This window comes from Palaemon carinicauda, chromosome 1 (genome assembly GCF_036898095.1).
Source record: "Palaemon carinicauda isolate YSFRI2023 chromosome 1, ASM3689809v2, whole genome shotgun sequence".
Classification (NCBI taxonomy): domain Eukaryota; kingdom Metazoa; phylum Arthropoda; class Malacostraca; order Decapoda; family Palaemonidae; genus Palaemon; species Palaemon carinicauda.
This window is the reverse complement of record NC_090725.1, coordinates 242,594,940-242,609,939: the sequence shown is the minus strand read 5'-3', so window position 1 is coordinate 242,609,939 and position 15,000 is coordinate 242,594,940. Positions and strand designations below refer to the sequence as shown.

The window sequence follows — 15,000 nt, the reverse complement described above, 5'->3', positions numbered from 1 at the left end:
ACTCCATGGACAGGTGATAAACTGAATATTAACCTTTGATAGCCAATGTGATTGATTCTAAGCTATACGTGATTCCTGGGAAACCCTTCTTACTAGTTAGTAACCTAAAAATTCTACCTGCTTACAAAATAGTGAATCTATTATGTTATTCTTATGGTAAAAAAAAATCAATTGAGATCGGGAACATGATTTGAACAAAATACTGTACATACATTTTCTAGAACAAAAGTCCGAATATATTCCTCAAACAAGTGGTGCTGGGACCCTGACGGAATCATACACATCTGAAGCAAACGGGAATTGTGATCCAAACCAGGAGGCAGGAGTCATATGGAAGACATGAGCCAGCACACTGGACACAGGAGTAAAAAGAGGAACTAGTAGGACATTAACCGCATCCCAGTACCCTCAAATTTGGAGGCTTTCAAACGGTCTTCTCATGGAGGGGGGGGGGGCTTCAAAGAAACTCGGGTTACACCTGTCAATCAAGTTTTTTCATTATATTCATAGGATTTTGGATAGGATAACAAACATATTTGCACATGGCAAAATTCCTAACTGTTTGTAGGATGACTGAACTGATACACTGAACTGTAGCAGCAGAAGGGAGGTACTAATAATGGACTGATGGACGGGTACTAAAAGTACGTATCCTTCAGATTCACAGAAAGCAAGAACTATTCCTCTAATGGAATTCTTCGAGAAATCCCCTCATACATAATTTCTATTTCTGTCCAAAAGGCCAGGGTTCTTAGTAATGTTGTAATAATATATGAGTACCCTATTTGCAAAAGAGAAAAGGGGCAAAGGGCGGATGAAGGTAATAAGCACCCATCACGAAGGACTCACACTACCCAAGACTCAGCTGGTTTGCCAAGGGCAAGACAAGCAATCACCCTACTTTAGGATGTAAGAGAATAATTGGGATGAATGCTGTAAAGCGTAACCCGCTTCTTCCACCACCCCTCTGTCTGGAAGAAAATGGTAGGGTAATTCAAAAGAGGTCTATGACTTAGTTTCTTCCAGGAAGTTGTGGGCACTCTTGCCTAGGATAAGCCAGGAGGCCTTCCTTACGAACTGTACACCGAAAAGTTCTGAAGTGACAGACACTTCTGAGGAAGTCTGCCTGGGAATGGGGTGCCCTAGGAATACTAAGGCTAGCTTGGAATTCTGAGTGGCACTGAAGTTCTTCCCAAAGACTAAAGGATCCCTCAGGGACGGATCCCTGGATTCGTTTACTCCAACCGTTGCACCCTTGAAAGTATGCTTGGGCTCCCGTCACATGTATTGATCCAGGATTGTCTGTCTCCTTCACCACCGGTCTAAGATACAATGCCTTGAGGACTGACAAAATCTAAATGCCCTCTTACTCAGCTAACTGTTCCCAGGACAGACTTACCATATAATCAAGGTCTGAGGGTGGTCCAGGAAGGCCAGTAACAGTGGGGAAAAGATCCCTGGAATGGATAAGGTAGAACAGGAGGATGGACCATGGCCCCATGCCTCATAAAGAGAAGATCCCTCTGCTCCTCACTCATTGCCTTCTCTTGCGTATTTGCGCACAACGAAGGCTTAAAAATTGGTGCTATCCTCTCTACTTGCTATACTAAAGTATCACAAGTTGAGGGAAGAGCAAGAGTCTATTATATTGGCAATACAAGAGATGGAGAAAGCGAAGCTCCTTCATCAACCAAAGGGCAACAAGCATCCGGGGATGCAACATCTGGCCAGCCACCTGGTTACTGGATAGCTGAAAACCTGATTTACAACACCAGTTAGAGGCCACGTGGGGAGATGTGACTTGCAATCATGACCCATAAATGAGCAGCAGTCACAAAGCCTAACAAGGAACCATACCCCAGTACCACCCTGATATTAAGATAGCCAGGGAGATCAGATCCCTGCCCCAATGGGGACTGGATTCATGCCCCAAGGGAGTAATGATACAGGATTACAGGCCTGCCTCATCTATCGGCTCAACATGGAGCCAACACAAGACCACCCCGGCTACTATGGTAACCAGGGCCCCGAGTCACGGCTCCCTGACTTGTAGCTCGGAACTTAGACTCAGAGTCACTGCTTCGACCTCTTGCATCGGACCCAGGGGGCCGACAAAGAGGCCAGACAACCTGTCCCAGACGGACATCTAGGTAATTGTGGGAACCCAAGCCCCAGCCACAAGGGGACAAGGAGTGAAACTGTGACAAGGCACCACGGCCTTGTGCATTGCCACCCCCCCCCCCAGGGTTTACACGGACAGTCACAGGATTCTGAGCCACGGCTGCAGAACTGAGACCTTGGCCCTGTGCATTGCTTGTCTATCTAACCTGGCTAGAGAAGCAACCAGAGGCCAGAGCATTGGCCAAGGGGGTTGAGGGGCAGAGCTGTGACACTGGGTCATGGCTTGGAACCATGCATTAACTTGGCCAACGCAAGATAAAGCGGGGAACACGGGGTCCTAGGCTCAAGGTCATTACACTGGGTCAGGGCCACTAGCCCCTTACCTCATTCTGTGGGGGAGACATGAGGAAATCACCCATGATTTCTTTGGCTACCTAAGTAGTCTGAGGTTTGAGCCCTGGCCCGGGGTCACAGCTCCAGCCTAGTGCAACAGTCCCTGGAGGTGAAAACGCAGAACAACGCTTGTCCTGCTTGGCTATCACGGTGGGCCGGACCAGACGCAACACAGGGTCACACACCAGGCCCTGAGCATCAGGCCTGGGGGGAGCAAACACAGCTGCAAATCCACTTCTGCTTAGCTTCCGAGGTAACCTGGGACCCGAGCTCGGCTATAATGGGGCAGAGGATCTAGGCAATGACACATGGTCAAAGTTTCATGAGGGGCCTAAAAACGGAGTCATAAACAATCCTGCTTGGCTCCAGGGGTAGTCGAAGAAAGGAGCCCAGCCCCAATGGGCAGAGGCTTAAGGCTATGACACAAGAACACAGCATCAGCCCAGGGGGGTCTAAACATAAGAGTCGTAAACAGTTCCGCTTGGCTAGTGGGGTAATCAAGGACACAAGCCCAACCTCATGAGGCAGAAGCTCAAAGCAGTGACACAGGGTCACAGTGCCGGCCATGGCGGATCAAAACGCGGGGCCATAACTTCCCCCCCCCCATGGCATCAGGAGCCATTCTAGTGCTGCCCACCCCTTCTAAGAGAGGTGATGTCGTAAGGAGCCCTTTCTTATGACTAAGGCTGACAAAACTTCCTCAACTTCTTACTCTACTTTATTTTATGAGAAGTGACAGGGTTGGAAGCCAACAAAGAAAAGGTTTGGAATAGGAAGAAGTACATGCATATTTCTTTCTCTTGCAAACCCTTCCTTCAGGCTCTGCAAGCAAAGGAGTCAAAGGAGAAACCCAGACAACAACACCTCCCCAAGCAAAGAACCACATGATTTTCTCCAACAGGAAACACAACACTAGAGAACACTGTCACAGGGAGGGAAGTCAATGTTACAAGAGAGCGGAAGCCATTACCACCAAAGGCACAAGGGTTGGGGTGAAGCACAGGGGAAGGGGGCCAGGGAAGACCAGATCAGGGAGACCCCAGCACCAGGGAAACATGTCCTTCTTAGAAATCACTAGAACACTAATACTTTAGACACACTGACATGATCTTCACCACTGGCATCACCAAGAAGACACTAACACTGGAGAGCCTACCTGAAAGGCCCAAGGAGACAAAAACCTCCTTAGGTCACACTCGTCGTCAATGGTAGCACTATTACAGAAGAGCCTTCAACCTAAGAAGGGATGCGGCATAAACAGAAAGAGACCCAAGAGCCACCAGAATAAGAAAACCTGCCAACATAGGTCGAGTTCTCCTTAATCCTGCTGCACACTCCTCGAGGAATGAGCCAGGGAAGTAAGCACAGTAGAAGCAAAAGCTGATGCACTTGATAAGCAGAAGGGAAAAGCAAAGCTCTCTTCCTCTTCCCCTAAAGCTTATGCCTGCCACTGCAAACAGGTCACGACCTACATTCGGCACAAGGGGATGACCGACAACAATCATGCCCCTAGCCAGAGCACAGTGTGTGTGGATCTAAAATCAGTTTAACAAAAAACTCTGGATTTAAAGTCTGTCCTCCCACAATCAAGTACCTTGCTTCACAATATAACAATCAACAGCTAGTTTTCAATTCCTGAAATGAAAAGAATACGAAAAGTTCACTTGAGAGTGAATTACTACGTCAACATTAAAGGCAGCCGAAAACCTAAGTACATTTTGACAGGAAAGGGGGTGACGCTTCTTGCCTTCCCTCCCACCTGTCAATTAATTGCTTGTTAGACAATTCAATGACCAATCACCCTTTATGCTGGAACTTATTCCCTACCTAAAGGATGCTGGTTTGTATCAACATAAGAACGAATGTTTCGTCTTGGAGTAACTTTGTGTGACCATATCAGTATTTTCTACATGTATTAGTGAAATACACTTTATTCCTTGAATTTTCCATTTTTTCTATAGCTAATATATTCGCGATTACAAGGGGTGTTAGCATCAAGTTTGCTCTCCTGTAGACATACAATTATGGGGGAATGCTCGTGAATTGAGAGCTCAAGTTCTTCATATTTGGCTCTTTAACCCTGACAATTCCACAGCAAAATGGAGGAAAAAACTTTGGTTTATTTTTTGGAAGAACTTTTAGAAGTCTCCCCATTTGCAATTTTTGATCTAACACTATTTTCAGGTAGTTTTATTAGAGAGGGTCTTGATAAATTGGGTTTTTGTTTTTGTGATTTTTTTTTTTTTGTCTTTTGATCCAATTGAGGGGATGGTGGACCTCAACTTGAATTTCTGATTTATTTAAATTGTCCTCGGGTTTATCAGAAACATCAACAGGCAAAACATCATATTCATTTGATGTCATAATTCTAATATTTCTTAAGGAAGGGGGTGAGAGAGATGGAGGTCTCTCTCTTTTCCGATTAATAGGTGGTGAGCTACCAGGTTTTTGCACCTTTCCCCACCACAGGTGCACCTGGTAACTTGGTTTCAAGTGGAACATCCAGCAAATCAGGCAAGGGTATGGCATGAGAGAAGTTAGTACTATTTTGTTGAATGATTGAATGATTTGAAGTTCTCTGGCATCCTGACATCGAAGGTAATTGTCGCCAATATCGTTTACTATAAATATAGATTAACAGAATATTCAATTAAAACCAGAAAAGGAAATATGTTATAAAACCTAAATAGCATTAAGAAGACCTGCTTCTGATATAAATTTAAAAATGCCACTAGTATTGTACGACACATGTCCAAGAATCTTGGCAAGGATGAACCTGTTATCTTCACCCTGAGCCTCTAACAGGTATCTATTTCTTTCTGTGCTATAAGTGGGGCATTCATTCAACAAATGCCTCACTGTCAAGGGTATCAAACAGTTGTTGCAATATGGTTGGTGTTGGCCAGCCAGCAGAACCTGATGTGTCATCCGAGTGTGACCAATGCGGAGATGACAAAGAGTAGAATCCCATTTTCGGGGCATCCCATTATACCTCCAAGGGGATATAACAATTGCAATTTCTCTCATCTTTTTTTCGCTTAAACTATCACAATGCTGTTGCCAATTGTTATAAATAAAATTCTTAATTGCTGGTAAAAAGTAATTACAGAGAATGGGATGCCTTCTTGGTAGCAACTCGGCTGCAGCACTCTTTGCCTGTGAATCTGCCTCTTCATTTCCACACACACCTATTGTGTCTGAACCCCCCCAAAAATTGAACTGATATACCTTTCAGACCCATAATTAAAAGCCACAAAAATCTTTAAAACTAAAGGGTTACTAGAATTAAAACCTTCTAAACCTTGAAGAACACTATTTGAATCACTATAAAAAGTAAAATTGCCCTCCTCTTTTAACGCTATTTTCTCAATAGTGGTTAGTATGCCATATAATTCAGCAGTAAATATGGAAGATATTGGAAAGGTGACCTCTACAGTTAAAAGAACTACTATATACTCCAAATCCAATGCCAGCATTAGATTTGGAGTCATTGGTATATATAAAAGTTGATTCAATATGTTCTTCAACATGTTCCATAAAAAGAGACCCAGCTTCTAATTCAGTCATGTTTTTCTTAACACCAATAATATTTACAAAAAGATATCTCTGGTAATTCAGACGAAGGGGTTGATATCTTAAATGGAAGCATCTTACCTCTATTTATATCAAGACTGTTTAATAATTGTTTTACCCAAAAGTCATAAGGTTGAGGAGATTTTGGGTGCAATTGAAAGTATGTTGAGTGCCTTACAAAGCTTGCAGTCTAAAAGGCTAAAGAGTTAGGGAATCTTTGTAACCTACAGCAATACCGAATAAAGGAAGATATTCGGTAATGGACTAGAGGTAACTCTCCGGCATCAACAAGGGGACTTGGGATAGGTGAGGTTCTAAACGCTCTGTGGACAATCTAATACCAGCATGATGTACTGAATCTAATATCTTTAATCGACATGGGGTGGCTAAGGAAGATATTTCACACCCATAACTAATTTTGGAAAAAAAATTAAGGCCTTGTATAATTCTAAAATAGTTTTATGGTCTGCTCACCATGATGTATGGGAGAATATTTTTAAAAGATTCAGAGCCTCAAGACATTTAGCTTTCAATGCCTTTATGTGAGGAATCCAAGTAAACCTTCAATATAAAATCAACCCTCAAAATTTAGCTTCCCCTACACATGGGATCCGTTGACCTTTCATGTATATATCTGGATCTGGATATAATCCCAGGGTACAACAGAAATGGACAATGGTAGTTTTGCTTGTTAAAAACTTGAACCCATTCATATTAGCCCACTGAATAATTTTGTCAATTGCGAGTTGTATTCTCTCAACCATTGCCATTCTACCTCCAGCAAATGATATGGGGAGATCATCCACAAATAGTGTTGAGAGAATATCCTGGGGAATGACTGAGGATATCCCATTAATTGCTAGTGCTAACAGGGCTAATCTTAGCAAACTACCCTGGGGAATTCCTTCTCCTTGACATTTCATCTCTGATAGAGTTTCCCCACTCTCCTTGAAAAATTATATGTGAATGAAATGATTGGATAAACAGTGGTAGCTCTCATCTTAATCATAATTCATGAATGGTTTTAAGTATACCATATCTCCATGCAGTATCATATGCCTTTTCAAGGTAAAAAAACAAAAAAGACTGTTACTTGGAGCTTTTTGGAAGCAAAGGCTTCACAAATAGACTACAAGTTGTATCAACACATTAGTTGTTGAGTGCATTTTTCTGAATCCACACTGGATAGGGGATAAAATATCTTTCTTTTCCAGGTACCACATCAGTCTCGTATTGACCATCTTCTCCATGATCTTACATAAGCAAGATGACAATGCAATTGGTCGATAGTTTGCTGCTAAAAACTTATCCTTACCCAGTCTTAAAAAGGCTAAAATAATGGCTAGTTCCCAAACACTTGGATAACTATGATCCTGCCATATTTCATTAATAATGCTTTAAATAAATAACTTTGTATTAACTGGTACATGTTTAATCATTGCATATGGAATTACATCAGGTACAGGGGCTGTATCATTGCAAGTGGAAAAGGCAGAATCCAATTCTCTTTCAGTAAAAGGAGAATTGTATGACTCCTCCCTTCCTGTTGCAAAATTTAAAACTTTCTTTTCTTCAATGTTCCTATGCTATTGACCAGGGGCTGCTACAGATAATGACCATTCACTTTCAACACTGGTGGTGGTTTGGGGGTGAATTTGCCAGCTATTTTTTTTTACTTTCCTCCACACAGAGGATGGTAGTGTTCTACTGTTAATGAAGGAAACAAAAGACACCCATAACTGGTGCCTAGCTTCTTTCATGGCACAACGGAACTGTGCTCTACATTTCTTGTATATAATTAAATTCTCCCCAGTACGGTGTCTGCGCAATCTAGTCAAGAGATTTTCTGAGGCTCTGTGCAGGGCAGATAATTCTGAAGACCAACATGGGAATGGTCGTCGTTTGAATAATCCTGTGGTTTTGGGAATCGAATTAATTCCTGCTGTATGGAGAGTTCCATTCAAAAGGTCTATGGCATCATGAATACTTTCAAAAAGTTCTGCACTCTCCTCGATTTCAGTTAGCTCACGAAATTTAACCCAGTCTGCCTTGCCAAGATTCCATCAAGGCAATCTTTGTAAAGATGGACCCTTGTTGGTGTTTCTAATGATTAGTGCATGATCACTAGTATGCCAATCATCTAATGTCCTCCAACTGAAATCAAGAAGGCAGTTAGAGCTTGCAATTGAAAGGTCAATGCACGAAAAGGTACCTGTCAGAACATGGAAGTGTGTGAGCTCTGCTGTATTAAAGAGTCCGACATCCTCGTTTTCCACAATTGATATAATATTGCCCCTGGTGTTTGCTAAAACATCACCCCACAAAGGATGTCTACCTTTCAAATCTCTAAGTAAAAGAAAAGGTTGAGGGAGTTGTTGAATCACCTCTACTAAATTAGCATACAATATGTTATCATTTAGAGGCAAGTACAGTAATACCTTGAAGTACAAGTTTAATCCGTTCCGGGACCGAGTTCGTATTTCAATTTTCTCATATAATCTCAGATAAATTTTTCCCATACAAAATAACTAAAAATAAATTAATCCATTCCCATCCTTTGAAGAAAACCCTAAAAACAGTATATTACAGAGGAAAAACATGTTTTTAATGGTTGTAATCAACATCCTATGCTAACAAAATAACAAATAGCTATATACTGGTTATGAAATGTAACATCATTATGAGGTTCTTACCTTCGAGACAGACGGTAGCGGCTGACACCTCTGAATGTTGCATCTCCTGGACCTCGATCAATTCCTGTGTCGTGAGCTCTTCCTGATGCTCCTCGTCACAGTCGTTCACGCTCCCTCATCTACCTCCAGCCCCGTGGACTTTCCAAGAGACACGATTTCATCCATCACAACAGGTTCGGGCTCATCAGGGTCTGTCATATCGAACCCTTCAAAGTCCCTCTCAGCAATGGAAGCGAGCCACAATTTCTTCCACTCTAAATTAAGAGTTCGTCTTGTGACACCCTGCCATACATCATCAATAATTTTCAAACAATGCACGATGTTGAAATGTTCCTTCCAAAATTCCTGAAGGGTGAAATTGGTGTTGTCTGTGATATCGAAGCATTTCTTGAACAAATGCTTCGTGTACAGTTTTTTTAAAGTTGGAAATAACTTGTTGGTCCATGGGCTGGAGGGGTGGTGTGGTGTTGGGCGGGAAATAAAGGACCTTGATGAACCTGAATTCATCAAGAATATCCTCTTCGAGATCAGAAGGGGGACCAGGGGCACTGTCGAGGACTAAGAGACACTTCAATGGCAGGTTTTTCTCAGCCAGATTTTTTTTTGACTGCCGGACCAAAGCACAGATTAACCCATTCTGTGAAGAAATGCCGGGTAACCCAAGCCTTGGCATTAGCACGCCCAATCACTTGCAGCTTATCTTTCAAGATCCTTTGGCTCTTGAAAGCACATGAGTTTTACGAGTGGTACACCAGCAGTGGCTTGACCTTACAGTCTCCGCTGGCATTGGCACACAAGGCTAGAGTTAACCGGTCCTTCATGAAAAGGCCAGTTTCATCGCAGTTGAGGACTTGTTGGGGGATGAAGCCATGTTGGGCAATAACCGAGGCAAAGGTTGTGACGAAGTCCGCAGCGGCTTTCGTGTCGGAACTTGCTGCTTCCCCATATTTCACAACGGAGTGTATCCCAGTCCATTTCTTGAAATTATCCAGCCAGCCACGACTGGTTTTGAAGGTTCCCGCTGGCGTCGAAGTCTCCCCTTTCTCGGCTGCTTGCTTCCCTTTCAAGTTCTCATAGATTCGACTGGCCTTCTCGCATATGATCCTCTCGGTAAGCTATCTCCCGTCAACTGTTTCTCCTTTATCCAGATCAAAAGAAGCCACTCCATCTCGTCGTAAATATCACTACGCAGCTTGGAAAGGATGGTTACTCCTTTGGAAGGCTTGGTGCTCTTTATAGCATCCTTCTGCTTGAGGATGGTACACATAGTCGATGTACTCCTCTCGTAATGGCGCACCAGCTCACTCACTCTTATGCCACTCATGTTTTGCGATCATTTCATGCTTCATCTCCATTGTCATCATATGCATTTTCTTCTCACTACCCTTGTTTGCACTCATTTGCTTTGGACCCATTGTTTATCTAATGAATTATGCACTGATTCACATAACACGTAAAAAAAAGCAAACAATACAGCCGATGCTCGGAGATAACTTAACGCGACGGAGATTCGACGTGAAAGACGAGTGATGCTGTCCTCATGAATAGCCTCTAGCACACGCGGCCACCTGCCAGCCCCATAGGGAACAACTGTAACTCGTATCTCAAAGTTTTCCTCGTATCTAAGAATAAAAAAATTGCTCGGAACTCTCCTCGTATCTCAATTTTCTCGTATGTTCGGTCACTCGTATCTCAAGGTATTACTGTAATGAGAGCGTATTGTATATTTTCTCCCTATATCAATCTGTACAACCACTTCCTGCAGAGGTGTACGGTTAGATAAAGGTATTTGGGAACATCTCAACGAACGTATATGAGACTTCCGCCATGGCTCCCTGCTTATCGATTATATGGTATTTATAGCTAACATTCTCTCGAGGACAAGGAGTGTTAGCATCAAGCATACTTTCCTGTAAACATACAATTATGGGGGAATATTCATGAATTAGGAGCTTAAGTTCTTCATATTTGGCCCTTAAACCCAGACAATTCTATTGCAAAATGGAGGAGATAACTATGGATTATTTCTGGAAGACATCTGGGATGAGGTCTTCCCATTTGCAGTTTTTAATCTAACATTATTACATGTAGGTTTCTTCAGAGATAGTCTTGATATGTTGGGTTTTATGTTTGTCTTTTTCTTTGTATCCTTTTGATGCATTTGTTGAGGAGGATGGTGGACCACAACTTGAATTTCTGATTTATTCAATTTACCTTCCAGTTCATCAGAAACATCAACAGACAAAACATCAAATTTATTTGATGTCATAACATTAATGTTTTTAATGGAGGGGGTGAGAGAGATGGAGGCCTCTCTCTTTTACGATTAATAAATGCTAAGATTGTAGGTTTTTGCACCTTTCCCACTACAGGTACATCAGGTAAGCTGGTTTTAGGTGGAACCTACATCAAATCAGGCAAGGAAATGGCCTGAGAGGTTTGTGCTAGTTTTTGTGATGAGGAACAAAGGCTTTACAGAGACAGGCAATGCCCTAGTGTTAATACGCCGTGGTAAAGCCTCTGGAGGTAATGTGTTTATCTTATCATTCAGCATTTTATCAGATGGTATATTTCTTTTTCTAGAGGTATTGGCAGGGCTAGGTGGGTCTGATTTTAATGCCTTAGCATAGCTATTTGAGTTATTTAATAATCTCTTTGCATGTCCCACACTTATATGTTCTAAATTAAATTTGTTGAGGGCAGCTTCTTCCAATTTATACAGCTTGCAGCTCTTGTCTGTGGATTTATGATTCGAGTTGCAATTTAAACACATTTCTCCAAGTGCACATTCTCCATGGTAAGATTTGGAGCAAATACCACATATTTTCTCATTTTTGCAAACTTTAGACATGTATCCAAATTTAAAACAATTAAAACACTGCATTGGCTTCTGCTTGAATGGACGTACTGTACTTTAATCATTTCATTCCCAATAATAATATGGAAAGGTATATCAGCACCCTGGAAAGTAAAGATAATCATTGATTTACCTGGGACTTTGTGAACTTTCCATACATTTAGTGGACACATGACCAGTATCTCCTCCTCTGTAAATTCATACAGATCTCTGTTAAAAACTACTCCCATTCTGTAACAAAAATTTTGGTGGGGTTTGACATCTAACTTAATATCATCATTAGTTTTTAGGTGTGACCATATTACAGATTGTGTGCATGATTTGGCATGGATAAGGAAACTATTTTTTTCCAAAACAAGATATATCTTCTAGTGCAATAGCTCCTACTTTTTTCTTAATTAAATTGCATATTTTAAAATAATTCCCTATAACCCCTTTGATTCAACTACAAGTCACACTGGTGGTTTTGGCTTTCTCTGGAAATGCATAACTAAATTAGCGTCTTTTTCCAACCAGTTGGCAGGCCTATATACACCCAAATCCTTTGGTACCTTATTGCAGCGAGCAGCCATAACATTCCTTATTGATTTTAATATTCATGTTAATTATTGCTTTAAATGCTTCATCATGACTACTGTAAGATATCCATGAATCCCATTTATCATCGTTTCATCCTTATTTTTTTTATATATCCATAGCACTCAAATGCTTTATATAGATTATCATAGTTAGTGTCTATTGGAATTTGGGTAATATGAAGGATTCGAAGTTTCCTTGTGTTACCCAAATTACTCAATTTTGGAACATCAGTAGAATGGTCCTTTCCAATTCCGAGGTCATCAACAGAATTTTCCTTAATAGACTTGCCAGAGGTTGTCAACAGTGACAGGAGAGAGTCAGCATACCCAGAGGATGGGGGTCCATTGTTTGAAGAATCCGTAAGTGTGTTGAGATTAGAAAAAAAAAAAAAAAGAGATGAGTTTGTTTTACCGGCCCGAGAATATTAAGGCATCACACGTTGGAAAGGAAATTTGCACTCTCCACTATCAGCAAAATGAGAGTATACTTCCCAGATGGTCCACTCCATACCCTAACCGAAGTATAGCACCAAGACTGATATAGAGGCATATGTGTAAGCTGAACCAACCTGTTAGGACTCAGACCAAGAAACTATGGAATCATCCGCCCCATATCTGTAATGATTGGCTTCCAGCCAAAATTCGAGAGTTCTACCCCATGCATTGGATCCCCCAGGATTCCGAAGACCCAACACTTGAGAATAGTTCTGCCAAAAAGATCCAAGCAGATACGTCCTAACCGTGACACCTCCTCCCATTCATCGAAGCAGTCAACAATAACGGATGTAGAAACCTCCATGCCAGCGGCTATAATGGATGTAAGATCATCCAACCCAAAAGAAAAGAAAAAAGTAAACAAATAAATATATACTATATATATACATATATATATTTGTATATATATATATATATATATATATATATATATATATATATACATATATATATATATATATATATATATATATATATATATATATATATATGTACATAATATATAAACATATAATTAAGGAAATTTTTCTCAGAGTTGGGACAGCAACACAAAAGGAAATTTATAAAATTAGGAGAAGGTCGGAGATATATTGAGAGGAAGAAAGAGATAGAGAGAGAAATTTAAATTCAAACTGGGGGAGCAATTTCCCCAAGTTCGAGAGCCCTCTTGCCTGTAACGAACGTTCAGCAGGGGAATGACATGCCGTGCTGAAGCTCAATGACTTCATCAAGGTATTCTCTCAGTAAGAGGGGGTGCAACTCAAAGTATGTTGAGTGCCTTACAAGGCTTGCAGTCTGAAAGGCTAAAGAATTAGGGAGTCTTTGCAATCTAAACCAATACCGAATAGTAGAAGACATTTGGTAATGGTCTGGAGGTAACTCTCCAGCATCAACAAGGAGACTTGGGATAGGTGAGGTTCTAAATGCTCCTGTGGACAATCTAATATCAGTGTGATGTATTGAATCTAATATCTTTAACCGGCTTGGGGTAGCTGAGGAGTATATTTCACACCCTTAACTAATTTTTTAAAAAATTAGGGCCGTGAATAATTTTAAAATAGTTTTACGGTCTCCCCCCCCCCATGTTGTATGGGACGATACTTTTAAAAGATTCAGAGCCTCAAGACATTTAGCTTTTGACGCCTTTAAGTGAGAGAACCATGTAAGCCAACAATAGAAAATCAATCCTCAAAATTTAGCTTCACCTACACATGGGACCTGTTGACCTTTAATGTATATATCCAAGTGTGGATGTACTCCCCGGATACGACAGAAATGGACAATAGTAGTTTTACTTGTTGAAAAACCCATTCATATCAGCCCACTGAATAATTTTGTCAATTGCGAGTTGTAGTTTTCTCTCAACCATTGCCATTCTACCTCCATCAAATGATATGAAGAGATCATCCACAAATAGTGTTGAGAGAATATCTTGGGGAATGACTGTGGATATTCCATTAATTGCTAGTGTAAATAGGGTCACACTCAGCACACTACCCTGGGGAACTCCTTCTTCCTGACACTTACTCTCTGACAGAGTTTCCCCAACTCTCACTTGAAAAACTCTGTGAAAGAAATAATTGAATAAACAGTGGTAGCTCTCCTCTTAATCCCATTTCATGAATGGTTTTAAGTATACCATATCTCCATGTGGTATCATGTGCCTTTTCAAGGTCAAAAAAGACTGTTACATGGTGCTGTTTGGAAGCAAAGGTTTCACAAATAGAGGACTCATGTAGTATCAACACATCAGTTGTTGAGTGCATTTTTCTAAATCCACACTGGATAGATGATAAAATACCTTTCTTTTCCATGTACCACATCAGTCTTGCATTGACAATTTTCTCCACAATCTTACATAAGCAAGATGTCAATGCAATTGGTCGATAGTTTGCTCCTACAAACTTACCCTTACCCAGTTTTAAAAAGGCTAAAATAATGGCTAGTTCCCAAACACTTCGATAACTATGATCATGTCATATTCTGTTGATAATGCTTAAAATAGATAACTTTGTATTAACAGGTACATGTTTAATCATTGCATCTGGAATTCCATCGGATCCAGGGGCTGTTTCATTACACGTAGCAAGTGCAGAATTAAACTCTCTTTCTGTAATATGAGAATTGTATGACTTCCCTGTTGCATAATTCAACATTTTCTTTTCTTCAATACTCCTATAATGATGACCAGGAGCTGCTTCACACTTGCATGATACATTTGAGAAATAGTCAGCCACGGCATTGCTTACTTCGGTTGCTCCAGTCACATACTGACCATTCATCTTCAACG

The 15,000-nt window shown here is 41.0% G+C and overlaps 1 protein-coding gene across 1 annotated transcript in view; it reads right to left on the bottom strand.

Annotated features, from left to right (window-relative positions):
* The window catches only part of Oseg4 (intraflagellar transport protein Oseg4), an 821,277-nt gene that overhangs the window by 545,036 nt on the left and 261,241 nt on the right, over window positions 1–15,000 (bottom strand).